The 24,918-nt window shown below is 43.6% G+C and overlaps 1 protein-coding gene across 1 annotated transcript in view; it reads right to left on the bottom strand.

Moving 5' to 3' along the window:
- The window catches only part of Arhgap32 (Rho GTPase activating protein 32), a 227,941-nt gene extending 204,266 nt beyond the window's left edge, over positions 1–23,675 (bottom strand). The window contains exon 1 of the mRNA XM_036192477.1: positions 23,545–23,675. The gene's annotated coding sequence lies outside the window, so the exon portion shown is untranslated. The remainder of the gene's footprint in view (positions 1–23,544) is intronic.
- Between the last annotated feature and the right edge of the window lie 1,243 nt (positions 23,676–24,918).

The raw sequence follows: 24,918 nt of genomic DNA, 5'->3' as shown, positions 1-24,918 counted from the left end.
TAAGAACACAAACAAGCATAGCATGTGCAAATAACTACAATCAGCCAGTATTTCCCACAGTCTTCAGTACTCTTCTTTACTTCCCCTTGCATAATCCATCCATTTTAATTAAATGGACAACTCAAAAATCAGTATTTTTGTCTACAATTGTAATTTGATATACTTTATGTTCATTTTCTTTCAAATCCAGGGCTTTGCACATGCTGAGCAAGCATTCTACTTCTGAATCACACCCAGATCCCAGGGAATATTCAAAGGCTGGGATGTAGCTCAATGGTACAGAATTCGCCAAACCACAGACTCATCCCCAATAAATAGGTGAGAGTAGAATATTCAACTCATTTTTCATTATTCATTTTTTGGCATTCTGTCAAATGTATTTTCTATTCTGTACTACAGTTTACTTGTCTTTTAAACAGCTATCACATCATGCTGTGAAACAATCCTTTTCTACACTATAAATATGTATTACTCTCATTGGTTAATAAAAACTGGCAGGCCAGTAGCTGGACAGGAAGTTAGGCGGGAAAGCCAAACTGAGAATGATGAGAAGGAGGATGGAGTCAAGAGAGTGGGGGACAGAGGAAGATGCCACCCAACCAGCCAGCCAACCAGCTGCCTGGCAAGCAGGACATGTAGAAAATGAGGTAACAAGCCATGAGCCACATGGCAAAGCATAACTAGAAATATGGGTTAAGTGTAAGAGTTAGCTAGTAACAAGCCTGAGCCACTGACCAAGCATTTATAAGTAATATTAAGATCTGTGTTGGTTATCTGGGACCAGGCAGTTAGGACAAGAAACATCCCTTTACAACATCAAAACCCAGACTTAAGAATATCATAGGACTACTTTTAATTTAAATAATCAAAAATAATACTGAAGTAAAGATACACAAATTAACCCAAATCTTTTGAGTTTAGCTTTTTTTTTTTGAACTACAGCCATTTAAGAATGGTCCCTTTCACCAGATTTAAAAAAAAAAAAAAAATGTGATGTCTGAAGATCCTACCCCTTACTGCAATCTCTCATCCATCACCTTCAGATCGAGTCTGAAAGGCTGCTGTCGGCAGGGCTGTGTACCTTACACACTTGTTTATCCTCATCAGCCCCCTTATTCCCATTCTTCCCTCCACAGCTCCCATCAATCACATCTAACTCCTGAGGAAGGGGTCTGAGATAACTGACTCCTGAAGATCATCTTACCTTGGGTCTTTAAAACAGGCACAAAGAGTCTTAAGGTTTTTTTTAAATAATAAATTGTTACATTTCATAATAGCTAATAAATCAATACTTGAATTGCCAAATGATTTTTCATGAATATAGTGAATAAAATTCTCTATCAACTAGTTTAAATTTTGTTAAACTTTTGATCGATAGAAGTTAATAACAGATCAGGCGATGACGGCACATGCCTTTAATCCCAACACTTGGGAGGCAGAGGCAGGCAGATCTTTGTGAGTTCAAGGCCAGCCTGGTTTACAAACTGAGTTCCTGGAAAGCCAGGACTGTTACACAGAGAAAACCTGTCTCAAAAAAAAAAAAGAAAGAAAGAAAAGAAAAGAAACAAAAACAAAAATAAAAAAGAAGTATGTAACAGTATATTTCAAAACATTATTGAAACATTGATCACTCTCTTACCATAACTACCATACTAATTTTTTCCTCCTTACCCCTCTAACTCCTTATCTAAGACAAAGCTGCCAATGATGTCACAGACTCAATCACATGATTCCAGGTATGCAATATGATCCCAGATTTCTGAACCATATCCTAACCAGTACATTAAGGTCTGATACTCACTACTGGTTATAAAGAAAACTACCTAGGGGCTGGAGAGATGGCTCAACGGTTAAGAACACTGGCTGCTCTTCCAGAGGTCCTGAGTTCAATTCCCAGCAACTACATGGTGACTCACAACCATCTCTACTGGAGTCTGATGCCCTCTTCTGGCATAAAGGTGTACATGCAGATAGAGCACTCAGACATTAAATAAATAATCTTTAAAAAGAAAAAAGGAAGAAAATTACCTAAAAATATATAAAAATACATGGACACATGCATCATTAATAGGAGAGGAACCACATCAAAGAAGATGTAGTATCTAATGATAAATGAGGACATTAATTTCAAATACAAACATCTCTTTTCACTAATCATGGGAAAGACAGCTACAAGATGACATGAATCAAACAGAAATCTTCTCTAAATTGTTTCCAAGGACAACAGATTTTAAATAAAGGCTTGTAATAGTGGCCTAAACTTTATCACTAGTACATATAGTATCTACTAGTACATAACTAATACAACCAAGAGCAGTATACCAGAGGCTGAGCTGCCCCGTCACTTGCAGACATATTTGATACAATATCCACAAAAGACATAGTTCTGTATTTACACTAGCCTTGAATAGAGAAATGTTACTAGATTTTTATTAACCACCTTGGAAGGAAAAAAAGGAGAACAAAGTAAGTACTGCAACCACTGTGAACAACTCGCTCATCTGAAAAAAAGTCATAGGTTTTACTCTCAGAATAATGCCCAACGTCTAAACAATGTAACAGCAAGCCAAGGAATTAGTATGACCCAGATTCAGGACTTCTCAACCGCTGAAGCTGGGAGAGAGCTTGAAACAGGAGCATACCAAGAGCTGCTGAAGAAGAAGCCACAGGCATGCACCACCCTTTTGAGTATGTAAAACAGCACTATTAATGTTGCCAGTTTTGCAGGGAAGATGCTGTTTTTAATGACTATCACTTTGCAATAGGAATTTCTGATTATATTTTGCTGTCCAGACCCAAGAATTTTCTGAGACCAGTAGTAATTTCTCCCAATGAGATTTTCTTGGCTTTTCTGTTTTTCTGGAGTAGGATCATTCCACAATTCTGCAGCAAACGAGGAGAGAGAATATCCCAAGTCTACTGGCAGTTTTTCTCGTCCTCAAACAATTCCTCCTTCACATGCACAGCCACAGAAGTCCAGAGGTCACTGGTTTCTTTGTACTCCGTTCTGCAGTCATTACAAACAAACTGTTGTCCCCATCCCTTCAGTGAAATGGGTTACAGCAACTGCAGCCGGAACTACATCTGAAACCTGCATAAGCATGGACACTTCAACTCTCAGTTATCAAGCCTCTTGCGTGATACGAAGTCTCTTATTTACCTGGGTATAAAGTAATAATAATTCTAGTCAAATACAGTCATTGACACAAACGGCTTTATGATTTCATGCTTCATACAGCATTGTTTTGACAGCTTTTATTAGCTTCATTTCTGTGAGTTTTTCCTTTCCATTTTACTTTTACTTAAATTATATATGATAAAAAGTAAAGAAATGTGCTATGGACCTTTATACTATGATATATAAATCTTAAAAGTTACTTCTTAAAATGTAATAATGAACGTAGCTACATAAGGAATTTAAAGTTCAAGTTTTAAGTCTTAAATTAAAGTAGACCATGCCTTTAATCCCAGCACTAGTGAGGCAGAGGCAGAGGCAGAGGCAGGCGGATCTCTGTGAGTTCGAGGCCAGCCTGGTATACATAGTGAGTTCCAGGATAGCCAGAGCTATACAGTAAGACTCTGACAGAAAAAAAATTCCAAAAGGGGGGGGGGGGGGCAGGAAGAGAAGGAAGAAGGAAGGATGGAGGGAGGGAGAGAGGAGAAATCTTAAAGTTAGTAAGTTTATTTTGCAATAAATAAAAGTCTAAAAAAGTCAGCTTTGATAACTGATAAGTATATTATTTGGAATAAAAGTAATGTTGGCTTTCTTTACATAATTTAATAAGAAATGCTTAAATGACTAAGCTGCATATTTTTAAAGCACTGATTTTTTTAAAGTAAGTTCCTATTACTTTCACATGCTAATAGGAACTCCAAAATCTACTTTACTTTATTATAACTAGATAATTAATCTAAAAATTACTCCCAAAAATTAGGCAGTGATTAATCAAAGAAAAGGTTACCTGAGCATCTTTGAAGCACCTTTTTCTTTTTTAAGCAGCTGCACTGCAAACTTGTGCAGGAACACCACAGAACCGAACCATGGCACTGAAGGGTGAAAGGCTTTGCAAGCACCAGGTCAGGACCACTCAGCCACAGGAAGCTCTCCACACCTCCTAAGCAAGGCAGCAGGCTCCAAGGGTGAAAATACTATTCAAAACTTACTGAGACACTGGCAATGTGGAAAACACTGCAGTCCACTGAGAAAATGAGCCCACTCTTCAATATTTTGTATTTTAATGAGTAAGGTGAAGAGAAGGGCAGCAGAAGCTCCAGAAGAAGGACACAAAGGTCACAACAGCAAAGGCCAGAGAAATATTGCTGAAATTGAATCACATTAAATATTTTTTTAGGAATTTTTTAGCCGGGCAGCATGCCTTTAATCCCAGCACTTGGGAGGCAGAGCCAGGTGTATCTCTGTGAGTTTGAGGCCAGCCTGGGCTACAGAGTGAGATCCAAGACAGCCAGAACTCCACGGAGAAACCCTGTCTTGAAAAGTTTTGTTTAAAAAAAAAAAAAAAAAAAAAAAAAAAAAAAAAAAACTAAAAGTAAAAAGGGAAAGTTATCCAAGATTTTATGGCATAAAATTCAGTAACCAAGAGCCAGGCATGTTGGCACACTCCTTTAATCCTAACACTCAGGAGGCAGAGGCAAGCAGGTATCTGAGTTCAAGCCCAACCAGCCTGGTGTACAGAGAGATTTCCAAGATATCTAAGGCTACAGACCCCCTGGGAGGGGGATGGGACAATCAGTAACCAAGAAGTATCTGCAACTATGGTCCCTTCATAAAGTCACCTATCAATGTGTTTTCTGCTTCTACTAAAGTCCACAGTCCCAGGGCGGTAGGAACATCCTAAATGCTTTTGTGTCACTGAAGCAGCTAAAAGTAATAAGAAGGATTTTCTGAATTTCTGCTCCAGTTCAGACTTCCCTTCCTATCTCTGAAGAGGCAGCCCTGCAAAGCAAAGCTCCAGCTACAAGACATTGCTTCTCCACAGAGGAAGCCTGGTCCTCATTTGCTTACACAGAAACGCTGAAAGAAGAAAGCCAAAAAAAAAAAAAAAAAAAAGAAGAAGAAGGAGAAGAAGAAGAGTTTTCTTTCCCCTCCAACTCTCTCCCAGGCTCAGCAACTAGGAAAAACTTACCAGATAGTTTTCAGGAAATACCACTGAGCAAATAAATACATGAAAATTGCTTCCTCCTCAGAGCAAACAACTGAAGTAAGAACTGGTTCTCTTAATCAAGGCGATTTTTCAATTTAAATGTCTCACTAAATGACTTCCAGAATATTAATAATACAATCTTAAATATTCTCGATTATTTAGCAGGCAATTAATATGCTACAGAAGTCTTTTTCACAGTTACACAGGCATCTCCTAGTTCCCATGTTTGTAAGTAAACTCAAGGAAAGGAGGAAGGAAACACCCCAGCTAAGTTGTGCTATACTGTGAAGACACTCAACACTACCACAGTGCACCTCAACATGCTGGACAGGAAATGTTAAGACTGCGGGCATCTAACACAAAAACACATTGTAGGGAACTACTTCACAGGATCCTTGTGAGGACTAAACCAAATAACACCTAAGAGGAACCTGAAGAGTTCCTAGTCTCTCAATAATAATTATCAATAATGCCAGGCGGTGGTGGTGCAAACCTTTAAACCTAGCACTCGGGAGGCAGAGTCAGGAGGATCTCTGTGAGTTCAAGGCCAGCCTGGACTACAGAGCGAGAACCAGGACAGGCACCAAAACTACATGGAGAAACCCTGTCTCAAAATAATTATTATTATTACTATTATTATTATTATCATCATCATCATCATCAATAACAAGAACTACTGGCAAACTAAGGCAGCTATTAATTTCTTTTTTAACAAAATGGAGTCTTGGATCATGATGGATATCTTTTAAAGGGTTCTCCTGGAAACTAGGGAGCTTACTGAGGAGAGTATGTACCTGGATAACTATGGCGGCTCTTGACTGATTAAACTGACAAAATGAAACTCAAATTTAAGGAGGTAGATGTGGTTATCCGATTAATATTAAGCCTGGAGTAAATACTGAAAACAAATGGGATGCTCTGGTCATGCCTTCAACTCAGAAACAGTCCAAAAGAGAAAACTCCTATTAAAAATATTGCTGGGCAGTGGTGGCACACGCCTTTAATCCCAGCTCAGGAGGCAGAGGCAGGCAGATCTCTGAGTTTGAAGGCAGCATGGTCTACAGAGAGTGTTCCAGGACAGTCAGGGCAGTATGTATAGAAACCCTGTCTCAAAAAAACAAAACAAAACAAAAAACAAAATTTGAACTAGGGGACTAGAAAGATGGCTCAACAGCTGTTCTTTCGAGGACCTTGATTACATTCCCAGCAACCACATGGTAGCTCTCAAGTGTAACTCCAGTTCCAAGGGATCCAATGCCTCTGCAGGGACCAGGCATGCTCAAGGTATACAGACAAATATACAGACAAAACGCCTATACATATAAAATAATTCTTTAAAAAATTCAATGTTGAACCACTGCCAGCTGCAGGGTACCTCCTTATGAGCTGCTGGTCAGGGAAGCCCCTAGAAACCCGAAAATAACATAGGCTGTTGCCTCTGCTCTGGGTTATTCACTAAACCAGACGGTAAAAGCCTATTGTGAAGCCACTACACACTTGAGTTTCAACATAGAAAAATCCAGCTGGAAATGATCTGTAAGGTTCTTGCTAGAGAACTCTCATGTGCTAGAAGCTGTTATGCAGGACTCCAGGGGGTGGAAAATCATCAATGGATGTACCCAGCTGTGGATCCTGTGTGCCACAATATCAACCTACCAGGCATGACACCCACTAGGAAAGTAGTGGCATAGTTGTTATGGGGATAGCCAATCAATTTCTAATTGGATTCGAGGCTGGCTCCATAGGAGGGAAATCATGCCTGTTACTGTAAACCTGGTCAGAAGCTGGGGAGGTTGTATGACCTAAAGGGAACCTATTACGGTTGTTTTGCTAAATGGACATGTAGTCAACTGTGTCCTAAATATTTACGTTCATACCATAGATTCCTGCTGTTCTCAGTCTTGGTCAGAGAAGCTCTACTTCTCATAGGGCAGCAGCTATCGCAGAGTCTCTTAACCAGTCAAAGTGCTAAGTGACATGAGTGCTCAGTCCTAAACCCATCTATATACCGTCCCCTCCCCCGCTCTCCAAGGCTCTAGGAACGTTTCTGAAGAAGGATTAAGGATGGGAAAGAGTGTTATGTAATGTTGTCTTGTGCACACACACGGCTACTGTGCTCATGAATTCACAGCAGCTGTGGTTATTTTGCAATCACAAGACACAAGATCCAGCCAGTCCACATTCTAACATAGGTGTGGAAGGGGCTCATGGGCTCCATCCCTAATGAGGAGCTACTGGCAGTTAACAGATGCTGGTGGAGGAAGGGGTCTTTTTGGGTAAGCTGCCTGTGCTCCAGTTATATCTCTTCTCATAGAAGATTACCAAGACAATCTACAAAGACCAGCTCAGCTACACACTTCAAGTCAACTTCTCCTATTAAAATTGTAAAAAAAAAAAAAAAGTAAGCATTAAAACACAAAAGGCCTAACATTCACTGCTTATAAAGCTTTAACATTGTCTCTGGTCTTTTACTACTAAAGATGTAGTTCAGTGGTAGAGTACCTGCCTAACATACATGGAAGAATCTTGGTTTTAACCAAGATTTTGTAAGGTCGGAATAAAAGGACATCTGTAAGAATTAATAAAAGTATGCACTCAGTGAAAAGGAAAAATAAATTCATGTTTCAGAGTCAGCACTTTCTAACTAGTTTTATGAAAATATACTGCATGTTTTCCCACCTTAACGTATTTTAATCTCTTACAAATACTTTAGAATGACCATTTAAAGGAGAGATGCCCCCCACCTCTTGCCCCTCAACACCTGAAGCAAGCCAGCTAGCCTTGGGGTCATGAGAGTGGGAGAGCCCTGTCCCTCACCAGCTGCAGCACTCAAGAGAGCAGGCCCTGAATCTCACCTGGGCAGCACAAAAAAGCTGACCCTGGTGATGTGGGTGTGGGTGAGCTGGCCCCAAGGGTGTGAGAGCAGAACTGGCCCTGCTCCTTGCTGCCCACTGCATTGGGTGAGTTAACCATGGCAGTGCTGGAGAGCTCACTCTGATGTTGAGGATACCGGAGGTCTGGAGGGCTAACCAACCCAGCTACCACTTGGACCCAGAACCAGGGAGGGCTATTGAGTTGGCCCACGCCAACATCCACCTTATCTATGACCAGCTAGAGCATGTGAAGGGGCCAGTCCTGCAGACCCAAAGCTGCAGATCTCCATGACACAGGATAACAACACCATACCCAAGAGGAGACCCAGTAAGGGCCCAGTATCAATAGTATAGCAGAAGCCAGAGACCTTGAACCAGACCAATGACTCATTGCAATGACCACTTGCAAGTAAAGATGCATGAACTAAAGGGTATTCTGTGTGAGTCACTGTGTCTGGCCCACGACAGCTTCCACAACAAGACTTTTCTTTAAAATCTCATTTTACTGTATTAGGTGGTGGGAGAGGGTTGCAAGGGCAGAGGGTAGATACGAAGGGACGGGGAGATGAATGGGATCAGGATGCATAATGTGAAATCCACAAAGAATCAATAAAAAGTGTTTTTTAAAAGTGACTATTTCAGGCAAACATGACTGTAATGACCAAATATAAAACCAACCTAAGAAGAGCAATCAATATAGAGCTAACATATAGAATCAAGTTTCAAGATGTTAGATCAACTGTCAAACCTCACTAAATAATCATTTATTATATATTAAATACGCTTTATATTCGGGTCAAAAAATAAAGAGACTATATAATGAAAATCAGGATTGCAATGTTCTTTAAAAAAAGAAAGGGGGGGGGGAGGAGGAAGAGGAGAGGCAAGAGGAAGAGAACTGGCAGAATGCCCTAAATGTGGAGGTGATTGTGGGGGGGGAATAGTATAAGGAACACAATTTGGGTTAGTAGAGAGAATATACCAAAAAAAGAGTCGAAGGAATGGAGTTCTAGTTTCAGCTGGCCTACTTGAGTGAGAATGTGTTGCTAGACAAGTACTTAACCTGGATTTATTTCCTCATTAATAAGGAGAAGAAGGGAGGAAAAAAAACCACTGTGACAGCTCTAACATTGTCAAGTGTCACACATACAAAAAAAAAAGATTCATTTAGAATGCCTTTAAGGTTGTACATAAGATACCTGGTACTATGAGACTTGAACAGTCACACATCAGCCTGAGGGGAGGTTTCCTAGCCTTTAACACCTTATGAAACATAACAGAAACGACAGTACTGGTGCAGGCACCCTGGTAAATAGGTCATGCCACTGGAGTCCAAATATGATCAACCTAGTTCTTGCTAGTCTCCCCCTGCCAGCCCTCACTGAAGACTGGGGATTCATCATTTCTGACCCATCTGTGTACACTCAGCACATTGCTTGGCCCACGGTTAGAACACCCTTAAGTAAAGTACCAGGTCCAATTGGGGGCAGTCCCTAGTAAATGACTCTTGCAAACAAGATAAAGTCCACAGTCTGAGTCCACCACCTTGGACTTAATCAACTGGGACTCTTGTCCTGGACCTCAGGCTTTAAAAAGCCCTGTACCATGCTGAGAGTGGTAGCACACCCCTTAATGCCAGCACTCGGGAGGCAGAGGCACGACGCATGCAGATCTCTGAGTTCAAGACCAGCCTGGTCTACAGAGTGAGTTCCAGAACAGTCAGGGCTACACAGAGAAATCCTGTCTTGAAAAAACAACAACAAAAATGTACCAGCCCTTCCTCTGGCTACACTGCTATAGGGCCAGCAGTTCTTAGGACCTACAGAATATGTCCATATGCAACCTACATGGCTTCCCCTTGATTAAGACCCCAGAACTCCACTCCTTCTACCAGATCCAGATGAGCTGGATCTGTTGAGGGCACCAGTATGTACAGCCCTACATCAAGGGCAGACAAAAGTGCTGCTGCATGAGTCTGGGCTGCAATGCTCACACTGTGCCCATGTCCTGGCCTAGGAGGCCTCAGAAGAGGGATGTCAGCTCAGAGACTAGTTCCCTGCACTTCATCATGCTCTCAAGCAGAACTCGGCAATCTGAATCTCTAACCCTGATCCTAGTCACTGTAAGGCAGGCAATGGGGCTCCACTCTCTGTTAGCTTGATTTATTACTTCAGATTTTAGACATTCGGCAAGACGACTTCCCCCAAAATGTTAGGTATAGACTTAGAAACGGGTCTAAAAACATTGTTATATGAGGAATGACTGAAGAAAAAAATCATTTAGCCTGGAAAGGGAAAGGCTACTAAGAAGACAGACTAGAACAGCCATCTTCCACAGGGCAGCTAAAGAGCTATCCCATGAAAACTACAGACCTATGTAATAGTGGAAATGCAGGGAGCTGTGCTCTAATGTAATAGAATGAGGGTTTTTTGATTGGTTTGTTTTTAACTGTTTTAAAAAACTGTTGGGGAAGGAGACTGGGGAGATGGCTCACCAGTTAAGAACACTTGTTCCTCTTCCAGAGGACCCAGATTCGATTCCCAGAACCCATATGGTGGTTCACAAGCATTCTTAACTATAATTCCAGGGGATCTCCTAACCTCTTCTGACCTCTGCATGCACCGGGCATATAAGTGGTGCATATACATACATGCAAGCAACACACACATAAATAAAAATAAATTAATTCTTTTTTATAAATAAAAATTTAAAAATCTGGTCTGGTGGACCAGAAAAATTGCTTAGCGAATAAAGTATCTGCTATGCAGACTCAAGGACCTAAGATTGGAGCCTCAACACACAAAAAATGCTAAACATGACAGTATGTGCCTATCTGAGCTCCAAGTTCAGTGAAAAACCCTATCTCAAAAAATATGGTGGGGAGTGGTAGAAAAGACACCAATCCTGGACCTCTGACCTCCATGTACACATGTGCACACACACACAATATTGAGCTGAGGAAACCCTAAACCAGGCATGATGGTTCGTACCTGCCATCTCCCTGTACTTTTGAGGAGGACACTGGAGGATGGAAGAATATGAAATGGAGGCGGTTGCTATATACAGCTAATTACAATGGCCTCTCTGGTAGAAAAGAAGTCAGACACATAGACCTGGTGGGGTTTTGCTGTTTTTGTTTTGTTTTGTTTTGTTTTGTTTTGTTTTGTTTTGTTTTCTATGGATTGAACCTGGGGCCCCATGGCCCTAGCTCTTTAAAACAGCACATTTTAGTCAAAGGGAACAGCATGCAAACATACCAAGGAGAGTATGTGTGTTTACTTTACTGGGGTAGGAAAAATGAGTATCATCCACATATTACAACAGCAACCAATTAGGGTGACACCACCAAATGCAACACACATATACAATAGGGATCCTCATTCACTGATGGTGGAAATGCAAAATAGTATGGCCACTTGTGAAGGGAGTTAGACAGTGTTTTGCAGAATTAAACATAAACTAAACCTCTTACCAGATGATCCTAACAACTGTGCTCTATTGCATTGCTCAAAAAGAGTTGAAAATAGATCTACATAAAACCTGCACATGGGTGTTTATAGCAGCTTTATTCACAATTGCTAAATCTTGGGAACAACCAAATTATCCTTTAGCAAAGGAATGCATAAATGAATTGTAGTGCATCCAAACAATGGAATATTATTCATTGCTAAAAAGGAATGAGCTATCAAGCCACAAAAATACATGTAAGAACCTTAAATACATTACTAAGTAAAAGAAGCCAATATGAAAAGGCTACATTAGGCTGGAGAGATGGCTCTATGGTTAAGTGTACTGGCTGCTCGTTCAGAGGACCCAGGTTCAATTCCCAGCACTCACATGGCAGCTCACAATTGTCTGAAACTCCAGGATCCAACACCCTCACATAGACTTACATGCAGACAAAACACCAATGCATATAAAATAAATTTTTTTTAATAAAGAAAGAAAGCCGGGCGGTGGTGGCGCACGCCTTTAATCCCAGCACTGGGGAGGCAGAGCCAGGTGGATCTTTGTGAGTTCAAGGCCAGCCTGGGCTACCAAGTGAGCTCCAGGAAAGGTGCAAAGCTACACAGGGAAACCCTGTCTCGGAAAAAAAAAAGAAGGAAGGAAGGGAGGAAGGGAGGGAGGGAGTGAAGGATGAGAGGGAGGGAGGGAGGGGGAGAGAGAGAGAGAGAGAGAGAGAGAGAGAGAGAGAAAGGAAAGAAAGAAAGAAAGGAAGGAAGGAAGGAAAGGAAAGGAAAGGAAAGGAAAGGAAAGAAAGAAAGAAAGAAAGAAAGAAAGAAAGAAAGAAAGAAAGAAAGAAAGAAAGAAAGAAAGAAAGAAAAGGCTACCTTAGAGCTGGAGAGATGGCTCAATGGTTAAGAGCATTTACTACACAAGTGTAAGGATCTGAGTTTGTATCCCAGGGTTCACATTTTTCAATAGATAGATGGATGGATGGATGGATGGATGGATGGATGGATGGATGGATGGGTGGATGGATAGGTGGATGGATGTTGGGCATGGCCACACAAAGGCCAACAACCTCAGTGCTCTGGGAGGCACAGACAGGAATATTGAGTATTGTTGAAGTTTCTTGGCTGCCAGCTTAGCTCCAGATTCAGTGAGACCCTGTCTCAAAGGAATAAGGTGGAGAATAGAAGAAGATACCCAATACTCTCCTCTGCCATCTACACATGTGCACAGGTACACACACACCCATGAGCATACAACAGATATGACCATGTGAGCACATACACAAATACTCTCCCACTGAAAGAAAAGGGGTAAGGTTACACAGTACATGATTCTAACTATAAGACATTTTGAAAAAGTCAAAACTATGAGAACAGTAAAAAGACATGCAGCTATTAGGGAGAAATAAATATGCAGATAAACATACAGACACAGAAGACTTTTACAGTCATGATACTATTCTGTATGGTACAATGGTGAATACTTCATTCATTATTATTTGTATACCAATAACCCCTGGACTTTTGGATAAGTTCACCAACTGTAATAAATGTACCACACTGGAGCTGTTAATAATAGGGCTGGGAGATGGGGGAGTCGGAAAATTTGTGTATGATATTTGTGACCATTTACTCTGCTTTGCTATGAACCTAAAAATCTGTCTACATGGCTCAATGGTAGAGTGCTTGCCTGGCATATATAATCCTTAGATCCTATACCTAGCTTCACTAAATAGACTGATTGATAGACTGACAAATTAAATGAAGTCTTTTTAAAAGAAGGAGGAAAATCATTGTGACTTCTATATAATGACCAAGAGACAATTGAGGAAGAAGTTGGGGATTAGAGGATGTGCACAGACATGCTAGACTAGAGATTACTGTTGAAACTGTCCTGTATACTGTAGGATGCTTAGCAGATCCAGACCTCAATAGGCTAGATGCCAGTCACAATTCCCAATCTGTCCCTAAATACTACTTCATGTCTCCTATGGGCAAAACCTTCCTAGACAGATAACCACTGACACAGGTCAGGCTAAAGGTTTTGATTCTATGTTAAAGTTTTATGATTTGCCTAGTGTACTGGAACCACTCAATAGGATAATGTTAAGATCTGCCTAACATTTACTATTACTTTGGCCCCTGTGTGAGGAATGTAAGGAGAAGGACAGAGCCCAGAGCAGAGGCAGAGAAACTGTGGGCAGGTTTCCAGCAGAGAAAGTAACTTGGCCTACATTGTAAACAGGGAAAGACATTAAGATGGAGTCAGGACCAGACTGTACTGTGACAGTTGAGCTTGGTGAGCCTTAACGTGAGATAGAGAGAAAAGGTCAAAGGTGACCCCAGGGGTTTTGGTCTTCATAGCGCATGGATGGTAACACCATTTACTGGAACAGGGAAGACACGAAGGGAGAGGAAGTAGAACAAAGGAGGCCAGTCTTGTTCTGTCCGTGCTGTCCTGAGGTACCCACCAGAAACCCAGAAAGAGACATGAACTAGATGAATGAGCACTTAAGGGGTGTGGTGGTCTGAATGAAAATGGCCCCCAGAAGCTCACAGGGAGTGGCATTATGAGGGGTGGCCTTGCTGGAGGACATGTGTCACCGGGGATGGGCTTTGCCCAGTGTCACTCTGTCTTCCTGCTGCCTGTGGATGCAGATGTAGAACTCTCAGCTACCTCTCCAGCACCATGTCTGCCTGTGCTCCCATGATGATCATGGACTAACCCTCTGAACCTGTAAGCCAGCCCCAATTACATGCTTTCCTTTATAAGAGCTGCATGGTCACAGTGTCTCTTCACAGCAATAGAACACTGAGACAAGGGGGGAGGGGCCAGAAATGTGATTCAAGTGACCTCTAACCCACAAAAACAGGTGAGTCACTTGAGAGCCAGAGGCATTTCAAATTCTCAAGCAGGAATATGATGACAGAAAAGGCTATATAAACCCAAAACATGGCTGCTGGACAGTAACCAGACTGAAATGTCAGCGAGATGCAGAAGCTAACCTGTCAGGATGCAGGTGAGTACAGGATCCCAGTGCCAGGGCCTGGAGATGTAGCCCTGCGGTAGAGTTCCAGCCTTTTATGTGTGCAGTCTGGCTTCTATCCCAAGAATTGAAAAACAAATAAATGAATAAAAATCCTTTCTTTCTATTTCGTTGAAACAGAATCTCTCTTTGTGGCCATGGAAATCATTAGACCAAGCAGGGCTCGAATTTGTGATAATAATGTCTCTGTCTTCTGGATGTTATAATCACAGATGTGTGACACTGTATCTAGCAAAAAATGGGGGTGATACTACATACATACATACATACATATCCAGGATCCTGTATGTATCAGTCTGCCTTCAAACTAGCTATGAAGCCAAGGATGAACTCTAACTCCAGATCCTTCTTCCTCTACCTCATGAACACTGGGATCAGAGGTATGTACCACTTATGTATGCCCAGGTTGTTTAGCACTGGGGATCTAACCCAGAGCTTTATATATATACTGGGCAAGCACTCAACCAATTGACTGATCTACATCACCAGACTAAAATGTATCAAAAAAAAAAAAAACCCCAATTATTAGTGGAATGGTGGAACAAGATCATAAATGAATCAAGCTAAAGAAAATCAAGTGAAAAAAGAGAATCAACAAATGTAAACAACTCTTCAAAATTTCTACTTCAAAAAGAACAGAGCAATTTGTCAGCAGAAGAAAGGCTAAGGCAAAAGCAAAGGTGGTTTAAAGCAGGTGACTTATTCAACTAAGATAACAATGACTGGAAAGGAAAATATTATTCCTCTTATACTATCCACCTAGAGAAAATGAGCAGGCCCAAGCTACACCATGGCGCTACTGCAAAAATTATCAGGGACCCATATTATTTATCCACTGCCCTCAAAGGCAAAGCTCTCAGCTACAAGGTTGAATAGTATGTCCCAGCACTGTGTTAACATGATACATTCTCATCCACAAAAAGGAAGAAGAGGGAGTGGAAGGCAATTAGCTTCCTCTCTAAGGCCATGACCTAGATTATCACACACACCACTCTGTTCACATCCATTTAACCAGAACTGAGTCACATGTCCATGTCTAGCAATCAGAAAGAGACTAGGAAATGTAGTCACTAGCTGGGCAGACACGTGTCAAGATAAAACCTGAGGAAGCAGAATGGCATCTAGAAAACCATTGGTTACCAGACTTACCAGCAGCATACCCATGTGTGCCTAAAAGAGACAGGCCAGGAAGGAAAGACTGGAAAATTAAGAAAGAAGTAACTACAGATGAGAGCTGAGAGGGTAAAAAGACCTGTGCTTTAAACTGTGTCAGGAGCAGGGTCCCTGCAGTCTCTTGTCTTGTCTCACAGGCCGGACTCTTCAGAAAAAGGCTGTCCCTTCCATGTACTTCTACTAAATTACATTACGTGAAACAGGTAACTTCTAGAGCTGGGGAGGTAACTCCTTAGGTAAGAACACGTGTAGTGTAAGCATTAAGACCAGAGTTCAAATCCCCAGCACCTGTGGGCTCATGCCTGAAACCCCAACTTGAACGAACAAAGACAGGCAGATTCTTCAAGTTTGCTGGCTAAGCCAGGCTAGCCAAAATGACAAGCTTCAGGGCCAGTGAGAGACCCTGTCTCAAGGAATAAAAGTGCTCCTCTGGCCCCTGGATACAAATAGGTGGTCACAAATACCACACAAGAGTAAATAAATGTGGAAGTAGGAATGAAAATGGCCCCTCCACTCATAGGGACTGGCACTGTTGGGAGGTGTGGCCTTGTTGGAGTAGGTAGTGGAGGAAGTGTGTCACTGGAGGTGGGCTTTGAGGTCTCAGAAGCCCAAGCTAGGCCTAGTACGTCTCTCTCTTCCTGCTGCCTGTGGATCCAGATGTAGAACTCTCAAGTTCCTTCTCCAGCACCACGTCTGCCTGTGCACCACCGTGTTTCCCACCATGACAGTAATGGACTAAACCTCTGAAACTATACGCCAGCCCCAATTAAATGTTTCCCTTTATAAGAGTTACCATGGTTCTAGTGTCTCTTCATAGCAATAGAAATCCTAATTAAGACAATAAGAAAATGAATTAAAAAAAAATATTTAAAGTAGCTTCCATCTAATATGGCCTGGACTGAGCAGTTTTCATTTAGGTATTAATAAGTTCATTCAGAGCTGCTACTTCTAAGCCAAGAAGAAAGTAACCAAATTTCAGAATTAGGGGGGAATTAATACAGCTCAGCCTGCCTGCACATGTTCAATAATGCAGGCCACAAAATAGCCCCATTCCACTGTCTTCTTCCTTGTGTTTCTGAATAGTCCTACTAACATAGCTCCCGAGGGCATAGACTCCAAGACACATTCCCTCTCTACTTTCCACTGTAGTAGCATCAGACAAAATCGGTAGGTGTACCTGATAGCTACTGATAAGGGAGATTTTGTTTCCCTCATTCTGGGGTGAAGACTATTACCTACTGAATGTGAAGGACTGCAGATACAGCAAGATACAACTGGTCAAGTTCCCTCTTGGAGGGGTCAACGAAAAAATGGGCAAGTGAAAGATAAAATAAAGGTGAGACACAGAAACTGAGAACACAGCTCAATCTTCAAGCACACACACACACACACACACACACACACACACACCACACACCACACACACGGGGGGGGGGGGGGAGGGAAAGGGGAGAAGAGGAGGTGAAAAAGAATTTTGGATCAAAAAAGGACCTCAGAGACTTCCTATCTGACCTCTCATTTTGTATCTGAAGAAAATGAATCTGAGAGACAAACCATGTACTCAAGGTCACAAACTGCTGACAACAGGGTCAAAATAAACGCCTAGGTTCCCCAGCTTTGGGTTCCAAACGCCTTTCCCTGTAAAAGCTGCTTCACTGGCAGGCAGGGTGCCAGTGTTTCAGTGTTTCATATTTGGGTAATGACTGAACTCACATGGCGTCTTCTTCAAAACCACAAGAGATGTCCACGTTTGCAATGAAAAGAGGAGCAGGGGCTCAGACAGTCAGATGACCTACCCAGGGCAAAGGCTGGGCCGCAAAAAATAGATCTTACTATGTCAGACAAGTGACAAACTATCTACTGCAGTTACCACCCAGCATATGCTTACAGACAACCTGAGTCTAGTTTAACGTGGCAATGTACCTTTGTTTTCAATGTATACCATCTCTACAAGAGCCAAGATTAATGGGATACAGCATTTAAGCAAAGCTAGCAGGCTGGAGAGATGCACTAGCCATTAAGAGTTCACAGTCCAGAGAACCTCTTAAAAAATCCCAGCACCCTCATCAGGCGGGTCATAACCTCCGTCTTCAGCTACAGGGGGTGCAATGCCCTCTTCTGACCTCTGGGGCACCCACATATGTGGCATACACATACATATAAATAAAAATGAAAACTAAATAAGTCTTTAAGAAAAGAAGAAAAGCTAGCTAAAGAGTGGCCATAAGCCAAATAACTGAGTTATTTCTGAAAATACAATGTTACATTCACTTTGAATATCCTAGTTCATGTCTTTCAGGCGAGAAAGTAAACCAAACGCCCTACTTCTCACTTAATTCTGCCTATCCCACAGTGCGTTCCTTTAGGTACCAAGGAAGAGCCCTTGTCCAGCTATACTGTGAAACTGTGATTACTTTATCAGGCCCCACACTTTAGTCCCTCGGGATATTTCTGTTCAACCTTCATCTGTCAGGTTAAGAAATCTCTGGTTTTGTTGGGGTTTTATCTGAAGAGAGAACATCACCTCACCTTAGGCCTCTCCATTTTTTAAATACCACGACTGTTCCCACTAGTTTGCAGGTGCAGAGTGCTGACCAACTATGGGAGACCCCCTCCACTGTTCTACCAAGAGCAGTGTAGGAACCTAATCACCTCCTCTACCTCCCCGGTTCATCTCACTTCATCGAAGGCTCATACAAGGCCAGGCAACCACCCAATTTCCAGGACTGCAAGAGCCACAGTGACCCCAATTCTATTTTGTTTAACTCTGTCAGAACAATGGCCCTCTTCTCTTTGCTCACTCTTCCATTGGGATGAACGCTAAACAAAACAGCATTTGAGATGCACATCCTATTTCTGAACTGTAAAGTAATTTAAGCCAAATACTTGAAAAAGCAGTTTAATATCAAAGTCTCTAAACAGTAAAAATAAATAAATAACTTTTGTTATTTTAATTCCAAAGAAAATGTTACAAAAATGTTGCTGCAAATCCTAAGAGCTGGAGTACAGCATACACACAGGGACAGTTATCTTCCCTGGCCTAATTAAAACAGGTCTTTCTCACACATCTTTCTTTAAAAAAAAAAAAAAAAAGCCAGTACCAAAATAGAAGTGATATTTAAATTCACCTGAGGATATTGCTAGGAAATTATCAAGAAGCAGGACCTCTGAAAAAACAGATGTATCTTCCCCCTTTCTCTTACTTCTCTGATATATATTAATAAATAAGTATTTAATAAATGTATATTACAATATATAGGACATAGTTCAAATTAGTTATCATTAGTTGTTAACTAAACTAGTTTCAGTAAAAGAGAAAACTCCACAAAATTCCAAGTAGCATAACACTCAAGGAGAAAAAAAACTCTATAATCTGAGCTCAAAACTACGACAGCATTTTAGACTAGTATTTAGTTCACTTACTTAGTGCTTACTGTTTACTCAATATCGTGTCGAGATGTGACAAGCACCTCCCATTTAATCCCCGACAGCTTCCTACAGTAGACAGTAACTGGACAATTCCCCAGTTATGACGGAGGCACCCACATCACCAAGATACGAGCCCCGGCAGGACCAGAGGTTTTTGATATCACAGTGGATACAGGTCTATCTGGTAAAAGTGAAATTCAGTGCTTATCCACAAGTCAGGACTTTGTGAGGCTGTGACAGGAAGCAACACCTGTGCTAATTACAGCAAAAAATGTCAAGTCCTAAATCAGGGGTTGACAAACTTTTTCTGCAAAGGACTTGGTGATAAAGATTTTAGGGTTTGCCGGATGCACTGTCTCCAGAAATACTCGGCTCTACTGCTGAATGCCAACCTGGCCATCAACAGTGTGCAAAATAAAAGAATGTGACCACAGGCAGTGAAATGTTTTCTTACGGTACTAAGGGTCAATCCCAGGGTCTTACCAGAGCTAGAGCAGGGCTCTATAACTGAACCACTGAGTGACACCTCCAGCCCCAGTATTTCTTCTTTTTTAATTTTTCAACCATCTAAAAATGTTAAATTACTCTTAGCTCATGAGTCATTCAGGCTTGTAGTCTGCACTGTGCCAATCCCAGCCCAAATAATGCAAAGAGGCTGGATAGAGGGCTCCATCAATAAAGTACTTACCACGTAAGCATGATGACCTAAGTGCAGATCCCCAGAACACACTTTAAAAAAAAAAAACAAAAACAGCCCAGCATGATAGCCTACATGTGCAATCCCAACACTGGGAAGGTGGAGACAGGCAGACAGATCCCTGGGATTCACCAACTTGTCAGTCTAGTCTACCTGGTAAGCTCCAGGCCAGTTAGGGACCCTGTCTCAAGAAATAAGATAAATGGCTCCTGTGGAATGATACCTGAGGCTGACCTCTGTCCGCCATACACACATGTACACCCTCATGAACATATTCACACACACAAATGCAGACAAACACAAAATTTGTTTCTTAGAGTGCTAGGGAAAGCCTAGACCGTCAACGTGTCAGGCAAGCACTCTACCATTACATATCTAGTCCTATAAAATATCTTTATGACTTACAAATGCTTACCTGTAGAATTCTTGGATATTTTGAATACTCTAAAGAAGCCCAAAGTCTCAATAAACTTAGCCTTTCTGAGAATAACTAAAAATTCTGAAAAGTCCAAAAATATACTTATTGCATAAGAATCTCCTTAAAAATAAGTACCACAAAAGGTTAGAACTGGAAGAAATTTAACAGGTCCTTGTTCATTATCTATATTCTGTAAATCACTTTTAAAATATTTGCCAAGGGCTGGGGATAAAACTCAAAGATGTATTTACCTAGCATGCATGGATCCCTGGGTTCAATCTCTAGCACAACAAAAAATATCAAATTAATAAAACAGTTTGCCAAGCCAATTTGCCAGGTAAGACAGGGCTGTATGTAACACTGTTCGTATGTAATAGCATTGCTACCTTACTCATAACAGGTTTTACAAAGCATTTGCACATACTTTCTATCACCTGACGCTTCACAGCTACATAAAAAGGATAATACAAGCTTTCCTACACCTATTTTAGATATAAATAAAAAACAGGTCCTGAAATGCCAATTGAACCCAAGTAGGGTGCAATGCCACTAAGCTACTGTGCTGCTCAGTTTTGTTTTGTCAACACAACACAAGCGAGAATCACCTGGGAAGAGAGAGCTTCCACTGAAGAACTGCCTCCATCCAAGTGCCTGCAGGCATGTCTGCGAAGCCACTTTCCTAACTAAGGACTGAGGAGAGAGGGTCAATCCCACCACATGCAAAGCCACTGGGCACATAGCCCTGGGTTTTATAAGATGAAAAAAAAAAAAAAGAAAAGGGGAAAAGAAAGAGGCTGAACAAGCCAAGAAGCAGCACGAAGCAACATCTTCCCACTATCTCTGCCCTGGAGTCCCTCAGTTAGGGACTTCACAGCCTTTCCTCTCCAAGTTGGTTTGGACCAGTGTTTTATCCCAGCAACAGAAAAGTAACTAGAGCAGATACTAAGTAGCAAAACCAAAGCCATGACCTCTCTTCAAGTCCACTTGCATCTTGACTACTTCCATGGACATCAAATTACATGTTTCTTGGTTAAACCCTTAAAATTCCCAAGGATGTTAGTCTTAGCCTTTAAAGATACTATATTTAGTTCATCTCATTTTCCTTTTTGCCACAGTCTTATGAAGAAAACATCTGCTAGTTCCTGACATTTATTAAATTCATCTATAGGCAGGAGTGAATCTATATATACTATGCAGATAATATGCCCAGTCGGTTTGGGAAAATCATCCAATGGAGGTTGAAGATGCAGCTAAATTGGTACAGTGCTGGCCTAGCATTCATGAAGTGCCAAAGAAATAGGGTCTAGTGATAGTGATATGCCTTTTAATTCCAGGACTTGGGAAGTGGAAACAAGAGAATCAGAATTTGATGGTCATCCACAGCTTACATATCAAGTTTGAGGACAACCTAGAATCCCTGAGGCCTTGTCTTAGGAAATGAAGAAAAAAAGTCATCCAGAGAGGGAAAAGCAACAATAAAACCATCTTCAGCCTAAGAGCCAAAGGGACAATGAAAAAGAAAGAAGTAGAACTGAATGTATTGCCATTGAAGTCTCGGTCCGACTGTGGCTGAGCTTCTGGTGATTGAAAAAGAATGTGGGGTTGGGAGAAGGAAATAAAAGAACGTAACGATTACTGGGGTTCAAACCGACATCAAAGGCTCTAATGACAGCTGAGCCTGCTTTGCTGGTTCTTAGCCTCTCCCTCGGAAACAAAACTGTTACATAACTGACCAAGGTTCTTCAACTAACACTTCCTCTCTGTCCCACATACATCTTGTGTCCCCCACTGCGTCACCCTGCCCCCATCTCCACAGGCAGGATCATAAGCAATCTGGGCTGCCACCATAGCTACAGCTGGACAAGCCTCTGTCCAAAGTGCTGCTTTATCCCAGGGACTGCTACACAGACCACGGTAAGAGGAGATTAACTGGCTTCAGCCCAGTTCCAACCTCACACCGTTACAGATTAGTTGCTCTGAAAAGCATCACCGCCATGTCCAACTTGAGGATGAATCAGAGTCCAGACATTCCTGCAAATGGAAATCACAACGTCATCACACCTCATCCTCACAAACAACCCCATGAAAAAGAATATACAGCAGGACTCTTGAAAAACTCTGCGGATGTGCTGTGGCAAATTGCTGCTTCTATTGCCTTCCCACTCAAGGCCAAGGAACAAATGTGGATTCTGACTTCAATTCACTCAGTAATGAAAAAAATGCATTCATGAACCACAAACATCATTACTCAAAAATATTCCAACAAATCCAGTCACTGAATCAAACCAGCAGTTCGGGGACTCTTAAGAGCCAGTTACTACAGACACCGTTTGCCTTTTCTTCTTCCAACAGAAGCACACAAATAAAGGCAATGTTTACCAAAGCAATCACTGTATCAGAAAAGTTCTGCCCATTCAGACGCACTTAAAAGGTCTCAATCTGTGCCAAATAAAACTCTGAAAGAATGGAAAATAAAAGGGACGCTTACAACAATGCCACGGCCCAGCTATCCATGTAGCATCATGCAGTGCCTCGAGCAATTTACAGCTTGACTGTAATTCTGCATACGATCAAGATTATAATTATCCGAATTCTATTTCCTAGAGGATAACTATGAGACCATCCCAAGCATCATGAGATGGCCTCTTCCTCCCAGCCACCTTCTCTAAGCCTCAGCCGCAGGTGAGATTCTAAATGGTCCAGAGTAAAGCTAAGAAATCGGGTTACTGTCTCCCTACAGTGTCCTGGGCGCTGTGCACGCAACCTTTAACATAAATATGTACTCTAGTCAACAAAATGAGAAACGCAATACGCGGGGGTGGCGGGGGAAGTCAAGGGGAAAAGGGGGGCACTAAAGTCACCACTACCGTCCAACTGTAGCATCAACTTCAACCAATTAGGATGAGAAGGGAAACTCCACCGGAGTCCCAGGGAGCCGAGACCGCTGGCTCCGCTGCCCCCAAGCGCACCGGGGCTCCTCTGGCAGCCTCCAGGTCCCCGGGGAGGCGCGCGGTTGCCGGCCTCGGCCTCGGGCGGGAAGCGCCGCAGCAGGCCCGGAGGCCGTCGGAATGCCCGGTTTGCCGTGGGATGAGAGCGGGAGGTGGCGGGCACGCTGTGCCGTCGCCCTGGGGGGCGGGAGAGACCCGAGATGCCCCCAAGAGCATCCGATCGCAACGTGCACGTCCAGAAGCACCGGTGCCGGCCAAGCCAGGAGGCCCCGCAGCCCTGCCCGCCGCGCGGCCCACGTCAGCGGCGCCCCCGGCCAGCCCGCCCGCCCGCCCGCGCCTTACCGAACCCCGCGGCCCCGCCGCGCCGCCGCGGCGTCGCTGCGCGCCGCTCTCCGCTCCGTGTCTGCCCTCCGCGGGCTGGGCCCGCCGTCCTCGTCCGCCGCCGCCGCCGCCGCCTCCGCGCTTAGCGCCGGGCCGCCCAGGGCCGCCGCGGGGGCTCGGCCGGGCGCCCCCCGCGCCAGCGCCTCATCCCGCCTCGCCGCCCCGTCAGGCGCGGGGGCGCCGGCTGCGGGCCGCGGCCTCGGGTCGGCACCTCAGGCGCGCGGTGCGCTCCTTTCCCGAGGCCGCCTCGACCCCCGGGCCGCCGCTGCGCGCTGCAGAGCCCCCCTCGCCCGCACGCCTCGGGCCGCCCCCGCCCCGCTGGTCCGCGCCCGCTCGGCCTCCGCCTCCAGCGCTCCGCCTCCTCTGCACCCGCGACGCGCGCAGCGGGAGAAGAGGCGCGCCGCCGCCGCCGCCGCCGCGGGCACGAGCACGCGCGAGGAGGGCGCAAGGAGCGCGCGCACGGCCGCCTCGCGCTCCGCCAGGCCTCGCCTGCTGTTGTCCCGGGAAAGCATGTGCACTGGAGCGGGGTGCGGATGGCGCGGCCGGGGGCCGCTTGTGGTCGCGGTGGGGGCAGCTGGCAGCCGAGCTACGGCCCGGGCGCTTGCACTTGGGCTGTCCTCTCGGTCCCTGTGTCCTGCTAAGGTGCAAAGATTGCCAAGCCGCAGCAGGAGAAGGCATCCTCCGAGACTACGGCAAAGGCTTCTCTCCTCCCTCTGCTGACCCCAGAATCCTGTCATGCACCGGGGAGGGGAGGGGGCGTTGCCGCCAGTCAGGAGATCCTCGACCCTTGCTCTCTGGCTGGTTTGGGGCTAGATTGAACTCGCGCCGCTTTTATTTTGGAATTGAGGTGTAGGGTGCTTAAAAGTTCCCTCAGGTGGCTCCTTCATCCAGAGTTCTGGACCAGCAAATTGAAAGTGGTATAGCTGAGGAGAGGAAGGGCAAGAAAGGGTGAAAGAGTAGGGAACTTGAAGGCGCGCGGTTAAGACGACAAATCTGGAGGCAATGGAGGGAGTCCCTGGGAACCCTCTGACTGGATGCCATTGCCCTTGATCCCCGCCTCCCCCGTACCCCCCTCCCCAGTTCTTTTGTTCCGCCTCCAAAGACTGTGCAGTGCTTCCACCTGCAACGACCATCAGTATGACAGAATGCAGGGAAGATAGCTGGAGAGTCCACTGAGTCCCCTCCACCGCTACCACCACCCCCTTTTTTTTCTTTTATATACCTTTTAGTCCTTCTGGCTTGTTCCGTCTCTTAATGTTGGGGGCAAGGGGAGCAGTTAACCTATGTAACTTGCTTTTACGTTCAAGCCTATTAATGCCAAATACTGCATCATCT

This window comes from Onychomys torridus, chromosome 7, assembly GCF_903995425.1.
Source record: "Onychomys torridus chromosome 7, mOncTor1.1, whole genome shotgun sequence".
Lineage (NCBI taxonomy): Eukaryota > Metazoa > Chordata > Mammalia > Rodentia > Cricetidae > Onychomys > Onychomys torridus.
Note: the sequence above shows the minus strand (reverse complement) of the source record. Positions and strands in the feature narration are given on the sequence as shown.